Consider the following 11,883-nt stretch of genomic DNA (forward strand, 5'->3'; position numbering starts at 1 on the left):
CTGATGGGCAGCCCCCAGGTAGCGAGGGGAGGCAACAACATATCCGCCACGCTGTCCCTCAACACGGGTTGCCCCTCAGAGGTGTACTCCATGTTCACCCACAAATGTGTGGTCGCGCATGACTCCAACACATCATTAAGTTTGCTGACGACACGATGGTGGTAGGCCTGATCACCGACGACAATGAGACAGCCTACAGGGAGGAGGTCAGTGACCTGGCAGTGTGGTGCCTGGACAACAACTTCTCCCTCAATGTCAACAAGACAACGGATCTGATCATGGACTACAGGAAGTCCGAGCACGGCCTGATCCATAATGATGGGGCTCCAGTGGAGCTTGTCGAGAGCTTCGTTCCTCGGTGTCCACATCACTAAGGAATGAACATGGTCCACAGACACCAACACAGTCACGAAGAAGGCATTACAAGGCCTCTTCCTCCTCAGGAAGCTGAACAGATTTGGCATGACCCCTCAGAACCTCAAAAAGTTCTACAGCTGCACCATTGAGAGGATCTTGACTGGCTGCATCACCGCTTAGTATGGCAACTGCTTGGCATCCGACAGCAAGGCACTGCAGCCACCCCCAAGGCATAGACTGTTCTCTCTGCTGCCGCACGGCAAGCGGTACCCATGCATCACGTCTGGAACCAACAGGACCCTGAAGAGCTTTTACCACCCAAACCATATTAAGACTGCTAAACATTTGACCAAATAGCTACCAGGACAATTAGCATTGAACCCTTTTTTTGTTGTTGCATTAACTCTTTTGACTCATTACATACGCTGCTGCTACTGCTTATTATCTATCCTGTTGTCTAGTCACTTTACCCCTACCTACATGTACATATATACCTCAATTACTTTGTACCATTGCACGTCGATTCCGGTGCCCTGTGTATTTAACCAAGTTATTGTTACTCATTGTGTATTTGTTTCCGCTGTTACTCTCTCTCTACATTGTTGGGAAGGGCCTGTAAATAAGCATTTCACTGTTAGTTCACACCTGTTGTCTACTCTCTCTCTACATTGTTGGGAAGGGCCTGTAAATAAGCATTTCACTGTTAGTTCACACCTGTTGTCTACTCTCTCTCTACATTGTTGGGAAGGGCCTGTAAATAAGCATTTCACTGTTAGTTCACACCTGTTGTCTACTCTCTCTCTCTACATTGTTGGGAAGGGCCTGTAAATAAGCATTTCACTGTTAGTTCACACCTGTTGTCTACTCTCTCTCTACATTGTTGGGAAGGGCCCGTAAATAAGCATTTCACTGTTAGTTCACACCTGTTGTCTACTCTCTCTCTCTACATTGTTGGGAAGGACCCGTAAATAAGCATTTCACTGTTAGTTCACACCTGTTGTCTACTCTCTCTCTCTACATTGTTGGGAAGGACCCGTAAATAAGCATTTCACTGTTAGTTCACACCTGTTGTCTACTCTCTCTCTCTACATTGTTGGGAAGGACCTGTAAAGAAGCATTTCACTGTTAGTTCACACCTGTTGTCTACTCTCTCTCTCTCTACATTGTTGGGAAGAATCTGTAAATAAGCATTTCACTGTTAGTTCACACCTGTTGTCTACTCTCTCTCTCTACATTGTTGGGAAGGACCTGTAAATAAGCATTTCACTGTTAGTTCACACCTGTTGTCTACTCTCTCTCTCTCTACATTGTTGGGAAGAACCTGTAAATAAGCATTTCACTGTTAGTTCACACCTGTTGTCTACTCTCTCTCTCTACATTGTTGGGAAGGACCTGTAAATAAGCATTTCACTGTTAGTTCACACCTGTTGTCTACTCTCTCTCTACATTGTTGGGAAGAACCTGTACATAAGAAGGACCTGACGAATACTTTAGTTAACTATCAGTTTCGACCTGTAGTTTGATGGCTGCATCTGTAACGTTAAAGGATAGCTGAATTGCTAGCTACAGTAAAGTAGCTAGTTCTCGTCTCCTCTTGAATAAAAGCGAGTTTGCGAAGGGCTGTTGATGACAGTACCCAGGTGAGCTCGGGAATAAGACAGATCGCTAAGTAGCTTAATGTGTATGATTTGATTATTGAATTGAGGCGCTCCCACAGTTCACTACCTAGCTACCCCCCACCAGCTGTCTTCTTCCTTCCGCACGCTGTTTCTATTTCTGACTGTATCCCGTGAGATCAAAGCCCCTTTTAACCAAGCATGTAGCCCAATCAGATCACTGTCATTAAGACAACACCCCTACCGCCCCGCACGCTGATTGGCTCGAGTTGATTTTCCACGGGTTCTGATCAAAAGCACCGACCACAATACTTTCTGATCCAAACAACTGATTTATGATCAGCTCTCCCCAACCTAGTCTAACCATTTACTCCTAGTACTCTATAGTACCCAAGTATCAAAACAGATCATAGACCAGATGTTACGGGGAAAATATGGCAAAATATTAACCAAGACAAATGACACGCTAGATTGCAACATCTGTAGCATTTTAGACATTCTGAAAAAACAATCTGGAAAAAAACTTAACTGTATGTTAACATTAAAAAATATATATGGTTATTGTTGCACTTTTCTTTTTTTGAGCTGCAAAAATATTTATATTGTAGCTAGTGTTTATTTGCATATTCAGCTGTATTCTTGAAAGTGGCCAAAGGTACTTACATTTTTTAGGTTTAATAGTATAGTTTCTTTATACTTCTGTGAATATTTGTTGGTGTATTTTATCCATTGGGATGTTGAGGCATCGGGGCATTTCAACAGTGCTTGTTTGTTTTCCTACCAGACGTGTCATCCTTTTGGCTTATACACCGACAATAAGACTTCTTGAGTCACTGATACCTGATCCTCCCCTGCTTGCCATGCCCATGTTTTCATAACTGGTATCCAATTTTATCACTTGAGAGAGAGGAAGAGAGGGGGGCAGAGAGACAGAGAGACAGAGAGGGGGACAGAGAGACAGAGAGGGGGACAGAGAGACAGAGAGACAGAGAGGGGGACAGAGAGAGAGACAGAGAGGGGGGGACAGAGAGACAGAGAGAGGGGGACAGAGAGACAGAGAGAGAGGGGGGACAGAGAGACAGACAGACAGACAGACAGAGAGAGAGGGGGGGCAGAGAGACAGAGAGACAGAGAGGGGGGACAGAGAGACAGAGAGAGAGGGGGAGAGAGAGGGGGGAGGGGGACAGAGAGACAGAGAGACAGAGAGAGGGGGGGGCAGAGAGAGCGGGAGAGAGAGAGAAAGAGACAGAGAGAGAGATAATGTATTTTCAATTATATTGTTTATTTCACTTTTGTTTATTATCTATTTCAATTGCTTTGGCAATGTAAATATATGTTTTCCATGCCAATAAAGCTGTTTGAATTTAATTTAATTGAGAGAGTGATAGAGAGACCCACTGGGAAAACCCTGATTGAATCAATGTTGTTTCCATGTCATTTCAACAAAAACATTTAATGTCAAGTTTGTATTTGTATTGGTATTTATTATGGATCCCCATTAGCTGCTGCCTAAGCAGCAAAATTAAGGCAGTTTATACACTTTTAAAAACATTAAAATACATTCACAGATTTCACAAGACACTGTGTGCCCTCAGACCCCTACTCCACCACTACCACATATGTACAGTACTAAATTCATGTGTATGTATAGTGTGTATGTGTGTATGCATGTGTCTGTGCCAATGTTTGTGTTGCTTCACAGTCCCCGTTTTGAATCAATGTGGAAAACTGAATGGATTCACACATATCAGAGTATGCACTGACTGCCTGACAAGTCTCTTCACTGACATTTTCAACCTCTCCCTGACCGAGTCTGTAATAACTACATGTTTCAAGCAGACCACCATAGTTCCTGTGCCCAAAAACACCAAGGTAACCTGTCTAAATGACTTCCGCCCCATAACAATCAGATCTGTAGCCAAGAAATGCTTTGAAAGGCTGGTCATGGCTCACATCAACACCATCATCTCGGACACCCTGGACCCACTCAAATTCACATACCTCCCCAACAGATCCACAGATGAAGCCAGCTCTATTGCACTCCACACGGCCCTCTCCCCTGGACAAGAGTAACACCTATGTGAGAATGCTGTTCATTGACTATGGCTCAGCGTTCAACACCATAGTACCCTCCAAGCTCACCAGTAAGCTCAGGACTTCCTGATGGGCAGCCCCCAGGTAGCGAGGGGAGGCAACAACATATCCGCCACGCTGTCCCTCAACACGGGTTGCCCCTCAGAGGTGTACTCCATGTTCACCCACAAATGTGTGGTCGCGCATGACTCCAACACATCATTAAGTTTGCTGACGACACGATGGTGGTAGGCCTGATCACCGACGACAATGAGACAGCCTACAGGGAGGAGGTCAGTGACCTGGCAGTGTGGTGCCTGGACAACAACTTCTCCCTCAATGTCAACAAGACAACGGATCTGATCATGGACTACAGGAAGTCCGAGCACGGCCTGATCCATAATGATGGGGCTCCAGTGGAGCTTGTCGAGAGCTTCGTTCCTCGGTGTCCACATCACTAAGGAATGAACATGGTCCACAGACACCAACACAGTCACGAAGAAGGCATTACAAGGCCTCTTCCTCCTCAGGAAGCTGAACAGATTTGGCATGACCCCTCAGAACCTCAAAAAGTTCTACAGCTGCACCAGTGAGAGGATCTTGACTGGCTGCATCACCGCTTAGTATGGCAACTGCTTGGCATCCAAATCAAATCAAATCAAATCAAATCAAATTTTATTTGTCACATACACATGGTTAGCAGATGTTAATGCGAGTGTAGCGAAATGCTTGTGCTTCTAGTTCCGACAATGCAGTGATAACCAACAAGTAATCTAACTAACAATTCTAAAACTACTGTCTTATACACAGTGTTAGGGGATAAAGAATATGTACATAAGGATATATGAGTGAGTGATGGTACAGAGCAGCATACAGTAGATGGTATCGAGTACAGTATATACATATGAGATGAGTATGTAGACAAAGTAAACAAAGTGGCATAGTTAAAGTGGCTAGTGATACATGTATTACATAGGGATGCAGTCGATGATGTAGAGTACAGTATATACGTATGCATATGAGATGAATAATGTAGGGTAAGTAACATTATATAAGGTAGCATTGTTTAAAGTGGCTAGTGATATATTTACATCATTTCCCATCAATTCCCATTATTAAAGTGGCTGGAGTTGGGTCAGTGTCAATGACAGTGTGTTGGCAGCAGCCACTCAATGGTGGCTGTTTAACAGTCTGATAGCCTTGAGATAGAAGCTGTTTTCAGTCTCTCAGTCCCAGCTTTGATGCACCTGTACTGACCTCGCCTTCTGGATGATAGCGGGGTGAACAGGCAGTGGTTCGGTGGTTGATGTCCTTGATGATCTTTATGGCCTTCCTGTAACATCGGGTGGTGTAGGTGTCCTGGAGGGCAGGTAGTTTGCCCCCGGTGATGCGTTGTGCAGACCTCACTACCCTCTGGAGAGCCTTACGGTTGAGGGCGGAGCAGTTGCCGTACCAGGCGGTGATACAGCCCGCCAGGATGCTCTCGATTGTGCATCTGTAGAAGTTCGTGAGTGCTTTTGGTGACAAGCCGAATTTCTTCAGCCTCCTGAGGTTGAAGAGGCGCTGCTGCGCCTTCTTCACGACGCTGTCAGTGTGAGTGGACCAATTCAGTTTGTCTGTGATGTGTATGCCGAGGAACTTAAAACTTGCTACCCTCTCCGACAGCAAGGCACTGCAGCCACCCCCAAGGCATAGACTGTTCTCTCTGCTGCCGCACGGGAAGCGGTACCCATGCATCACGTCTGGAACCAACAGGACCCTGAAGAGCTTTTACCACCCAAACCATATTAAGACTGCTAAACATTTGACCAAATAGCTACCAGGACAATTAGCATTGAACCCTTTTTTTGTTGTTGCATTAACTCTTTTGACTCATTACATACGCTGCTGCTACTGCTTATTATCTATCCTGTTGTCTAGTCACTTTACCCCTACCTACATGTACATATATACCTCAATTACTTTGTACCATTGCACGTCGATTCCGGTGCCCTGTGTATTTAACCAAGTTATTGTTACTCATTGTGTATTTATTTCTCCTGTTACTCTCTCTCTCTACATTGTTGGGAAGGGCCTGTAAATAAGCATTTCACTGTTAGTTCACACCTGTTGTCTACTCTCTCTCTCTACATTGTTGGGAAGGACCTGTAAATAAGCATTTCACTGTTAGTTCACACCTGTTGTCTACTCTCTCTCTCTACATTGTTGGGAAGGGCCCGTAAATAAGCATTTCACTGTTAGTTCACACCTGTTGTCTACTCTCTCTCTCTACATTGTTGGGAAGGGCCCGTAAATAAGCATTTCACTGTTAGTTCACACCTGTTGTTTATGTAGCAGGTGACAAATACAATTTAATATGATACTTATTATAATGACAATACTGCGTGCATTTATTTTCCAACATACAATATTGCAATTGTTTGGTCTACTGTTACAATTGCTTTGTCTAAGCAGGTCCTGATATCCTAACTCATAGCATCCTTGAATCCCGCTAGCCTAAACTCAAAGCACCAGTTGTTCTTTAAATATTTTGTAAAGTTAGTGTGGGAGAGGTGGAAAAATTATTGTTATCGATCAATAATGACAAACTTCCTAGCGTTGTCAAATTAGATGGAAAGCTACTGAGGATGGTAGCTGACTCTATAGACACTCCTGACATTCATATCTTTAATCTGAGCTGAGAGGAAGGTCTTTGTCCTCAGGCCTGGAGGGAAGCCAAAGTCATTCCTCTACCCAAGAGGGGTAAAGCAGCCTTTACTGGCTCTAACAGCAGACCTATCAGCTTGCTGCCAGCTCTTAACAAACTGTTTGAAAAAATTGTTTTTGACCAAATACAATGCTATTTCTCTGTAAACAAATTAACAACAGACTTTCAGCATGCTCATAGAGAAGGGCACTCAACATGTACTGCACTGAAACAAGTGACTGATCATTTGTTTAAATGCATTGATAGTAAGAGGATTGTGGGAGCTGCACTGCTAGATTTCATTGCAGCCATAGATATTATTGCCCATAACCTGTTTTAGAGAAAGCGTATGTGTTATGACGTCTGCCATATCGTGGATTCAGAGCTACATCTGAAGTCGTAAGTTTACATGTATTTCAAGGCCTACCTTCAAACTCAGTGCCTCTTTGCTTGACATCATGGAGAATTCAAAAGAAATCAGCCAAGACCTCAGAAAAAAAATTGTAGACCTCCACAAGTCTGGTTCATCCTTGGGAGCAATTTCTAGACGCCCGAATGTACCACGTTCATCTGTACAAACAATAGTATGCAAGATAAACACCATGGGACCACGTAGCCGTCATACCCCACAGGAAGGAGTCATGTTCTGTCTCCTAGAGATGAACGTACTTTGGTGCGAAAAGCGCAAATCAATCCCAGAATAACAGCAAAGGACCTTGTGAAGATGCTGGAGGAAACAGGTACAAAAATATCTATATCCACAGTAAAATTAGTCATATATCGACATAACCTGAAAGACCACTCAGCAAGGAAGAGGACTGCTCCAAAACCGCCATAAAAAGCCATACTATGGTTTGCAACTGCACATGGGGACAAACATCGTACTTTTTGGAGAAATGTCCTCTGGTCTGATGAAACAAAATAGAACTGTTTGGCCATAATGTTCATCGTTATGTTTGGAGGAAAAAGGTCGAGGCTTGCAAGCTGAAGAACACCATCCCAACCGTGAAGCATGGGGGTGGCAGCATCATGTGGTGGGGATGCTGTTCTGCAGGAGGGACAGGTGCACTTCACAAAATAGATGGCATCATGAAGATGGAAAATTATGTGGATATATTGAAGCAACATCTCAAGACATCAATCAGGAAGTTAAAACTTGGTCGCAAATTGGTCTTCCAAATGGACAATGACCGCAACAATACTTCCAAAGTTGTGGCAAAATGGCTTAAGGACATCAAAGTCAAGGTATTGGAGTGCCCATCACAAAGGCCTGACCTCAAGCCTATAGGAAATTTGTGGTGAGAACTGAAAAAGCGTGTGCGAGCAAGGAGGCCTACAAACCTGACTCAGTTATACCAGCACTGTCAGGAGAAATGGGCCAAAATTCACCCAACTTATTGTGGGAAGCTTGTGGAAGGCTACCCGAAACGTTTGACCCAAGTTAAACAATTTAAAAGCAATACTACCAAATACTAATTGAGTGTATGTAAACTTCTGACCCATTGGGAATGTGATGAAAGAAATAAAAGCTGAAATAAATCATTCTCCCTACTATTATTCTGACATTTATCCTAACTTTATCCTAACTGACCTAAAACAGGGAATATTTACTAGGATTAAATGTCAGGAATTGTGAAAAACTGAGTTTAATTGCATTTGGCTAAGGTGTATGTAAACTTCTGACTTCAACTGTACTCGGTTTCAAATTTCGAAAGAATGAAAATATCTCACTACAATACATTTTAATAGAAAGATTTTGCTAACATGGAAAGGAAAATACCAGTCGATGTGTGGAAAAATCACCCAGATTAACTGTTTAGTCAAATCCCAGTCTAGCTAGTTGCTTATGACCTTGCCTACACCTTGCGACTTGTTTTTTAAATTATATGAGCAAAAAAGATTCAATTTTATTTTGAACGGCAAACCTGACAAAGTGGGCCTATTCATATCATTTTCAACCTCTCCCTGTCTGAGTCTGTAATAGCAACATGTTTCAAGCAGACCATCATAGTCCCTGTGCCCAAGAACACTAAGGTAACCTGCCTAAATGACTACCGACCCATAGCACTCATGTCTGTAGCCATGAATTGCTTTGAAAGGCTGGTCATGGCTCATGTCAATGCCATTATCCCAGAAACCCTAGACCCACTCCAATTTGCATATCGCCCCAACAGATCCACAGATTATGAAATCTCTATTGCACTCTACACCGCCCTTTCACACCTAGACAAAAGGAACACCTATGTGAGAATGCTATTCATTGACTACAGCTCAGCGTTCAAAACCATCGTGCCCTCCAAGCTCATCACTAAGCTAAGGACCCTGGGACTAAACACCCCCCTCTGCACCTGGATACTGGACTTCCTGATCGGGCTGCCCCCAGGTGTTAAGGGTAGGTAACAACACATCCGCCACGCTGATCCTCAACACAGGGCCCCCTCAGGGGTACAGGCTTAGTCCCCTCCTGTACTCCTTGTTCACTCATGACCACACGGCCAAGCACGACTCCAACACCATCATTAAGTTTGCTGATGACAACAGTGGTAGGCCTGATCACCGACAACGATGAGACAGCCTATAGGGAGGAGGTCAGAGACCTGGTGGTAGGGCCTGATCACCGACAACGATGAGACAGCCTATAGGGAGGAGGTCAGAGACCTGGTGGTAGGGCCTGATCACCGACAACGATGAGACAGCCTATAGGGAGGAGGTCAGAGACCTGGTGGTAGGGCCTGATCACCGACAACGATGAGACAGGCCTGATCACTAACAACGATGAGACAGCCTATAGGGAGGAGGTCAGAGACCTGGTGGTAGGGCCTGATCACCGACAACGATGAGACAGCCTATAGGGAGGAGGTCAGAGACCTGGTGGTAGGGCCTGATCACCGACAACGACGAGACAGCCTATAGGGAGGAGGTCAGAGACCTGGTGGTAGGGCCTGATCACAGACAACGATGAGACAGCCTATAGGGAGGAGGTCAGAGACCTGGTGGTAGGGCCTGATCACCGACAACAACGAGACAGCCTATAGGGAGGAGGTCAGAGACCTGACCGTTTGGTGCAAGGACAACTTCCTCTCCCTCAATGTGATCAAGACATAGGAGTTGATTGTGGACTATAGAAAAAGGAGGCCTGAGCACGCCCCCAATCTCAACGACGGGGCTGTAGTAGAGCAGGTTGAGAGCTTCAAGTACCTTGGTGTCCACATCACCAACAAACTATCATGGTCCAAGCACACCAAGATTGTCGTGAAGAGGGCACAACAAAACCTATTCCCCCTCATGAGACTGAAAATATTTGGCATGGGTCCTCAGATCCTCAAAAGGTTGTATCACTGCCTGGTATGGCAACTGCTTGGCCTCCAACCGCAAGGCACTACAGAGGGTAATGCGTACGGCCCAGTTCATCACTGGGGAAAAGCTTCCTGCCATCCAGGACCTCTATACCTGGCGGTGTCAGAGGAAGGCCCTATAGAGGGTGGTACGTACGGCCCAGTTCATCACCGGGGCCAGGCTTCCTGCCATCCAGGACCTCTATACCTGGCGGTGTCAGAGGAAGGCCCTATAGAGGGTGGTACGTACGGCCCAGTACATGACTGGGGCCAGGCTTCCTGCCATCCAGGACCTCTATACCAGGCTGTGTCAGAAGAAGGCCCTAAGAATTGTCAAAGACTCCAGCCACCCTAGTCATAGACTGTTCTCTCTGCTATCGCATGGCAGTACCAGAGCGCCAAGTCTAGGTCCAAGAGGCTTCTAAACAGCTTCTACTCCCAAGCCATAAGACTCCTGAACATCTAATCAAATGGCTAACCAGACTATTTGCAAATGGCTACACAGACTATTTGCATTGCCCCCCCCCCCCCCCTCTTCTACACTGCTGCTACTCTCTGTTATTATCTGTGCATAGTCACTTTAATAACTCCACCTACATGTATATATTACCTCAATTACCTCGACACCGGTGCCTCCACACATTGACTCTGTACCGGTACCCCCTGTAAATACCCTCGCTATTGTTATTTTACTGCTTATCTTTAATTATTTTATACTTTTATCTCATACTTTTTTTTAGGTATTTTCTTAAAACTGCATTGTTGGTTAAGGGCTTGTAAGTAAGCATTTCACTGTAAGGTTGTTGTATTCGGTGCGTGTGACAAATAACATTTTATTTTATTTAATCAATATGAATTCGGAGGGCAGAAATGATTACATTTTAAAGCATTAGACCTCTCAGTAAAGGCTTCAGTCATAAAAAAGTTATACTTAAATCCGAACTGGTTCTCTAGCACCCCATGTTCAAGAATGGCCTTTTCCCCTGTATTCAGATTACAACCTCTCACTTTCAGTTATTTGAAAATCAACTAATCTCCAAAACATTAGTTTTTTTAAACAAGCCATAGAAAGTTGGTTGAGCATTTCATTTGAATCCACCAGAAAGACAGAACAAAACTGGCAAGTGTGTAAAGCTGTCATCAAGACAACGGTGGGCTACTTTGAAGTATCTCAAATATATAATATATCTTGATTTGTTTAACACTTTTTTGGTTACTAAATGACTCCATATGTGTTATTTAATAGTTTTATATATTCACTATTATTCTACAATGCAGAAAATAGTAAAAAAAAAAAAAAAAAATTAAACTTGAATGAGTGGCTGTGTCCAAACTTTTGACTGGTACTGTGTACAGTGCATTCGGAAAGTATTCAGACCCTTTGACTTTTTCATTATTCTCAAATTGATTAAAAACCTTTCTTCCTCATCAATTTACACACAATACCCCATAATGACAAAGCAAAAACAGTGTCTTTGACATTTTTGCTAAATTATAGGAAAAAAAAGCTGAAGTATCACATATACTTAAGTTTTCAGACCCTTTACTCAGTACTTTGTTGAAGCACTTTTTGCAGCCTTGAGTATCTTTGGGTATGATGCTACAAGCTTGGCACACCTGTATTTGGGGAGAATCTCCCATTTTCCTCTGCAGACCCTCTCAAGCTCTGTCAGGTTGGATGGGGAGTGTTGTTGTGCAGCTATTTTCAGGTCTCTGGAGATGTTCGATTGGGTGTAAGTCTGGGCTTTGGCTGGGCCACTCAAGGACATTCAGAGGCTTGTCCCGAAGCCACTCCTGCATTGTCTTGGCTGTGTAC

This window comes from Oncorhynchus nerka, linkage group LG18 (genome assembly GCF_034236695.1).
Source record: "Oncorhynchus nerka isolate Pitt River linkage group LG18, Oner_Uvic_2.0, whole genome shotgun sequence".
Classification (NCBI taxonomy): domain Eukaryota; kingdom Metazoa; phylum Chordata; class Actinopteri; order Salmoniformes; family Salmonidae; genus Oncorhynchus; species Oncorhynchus nerka.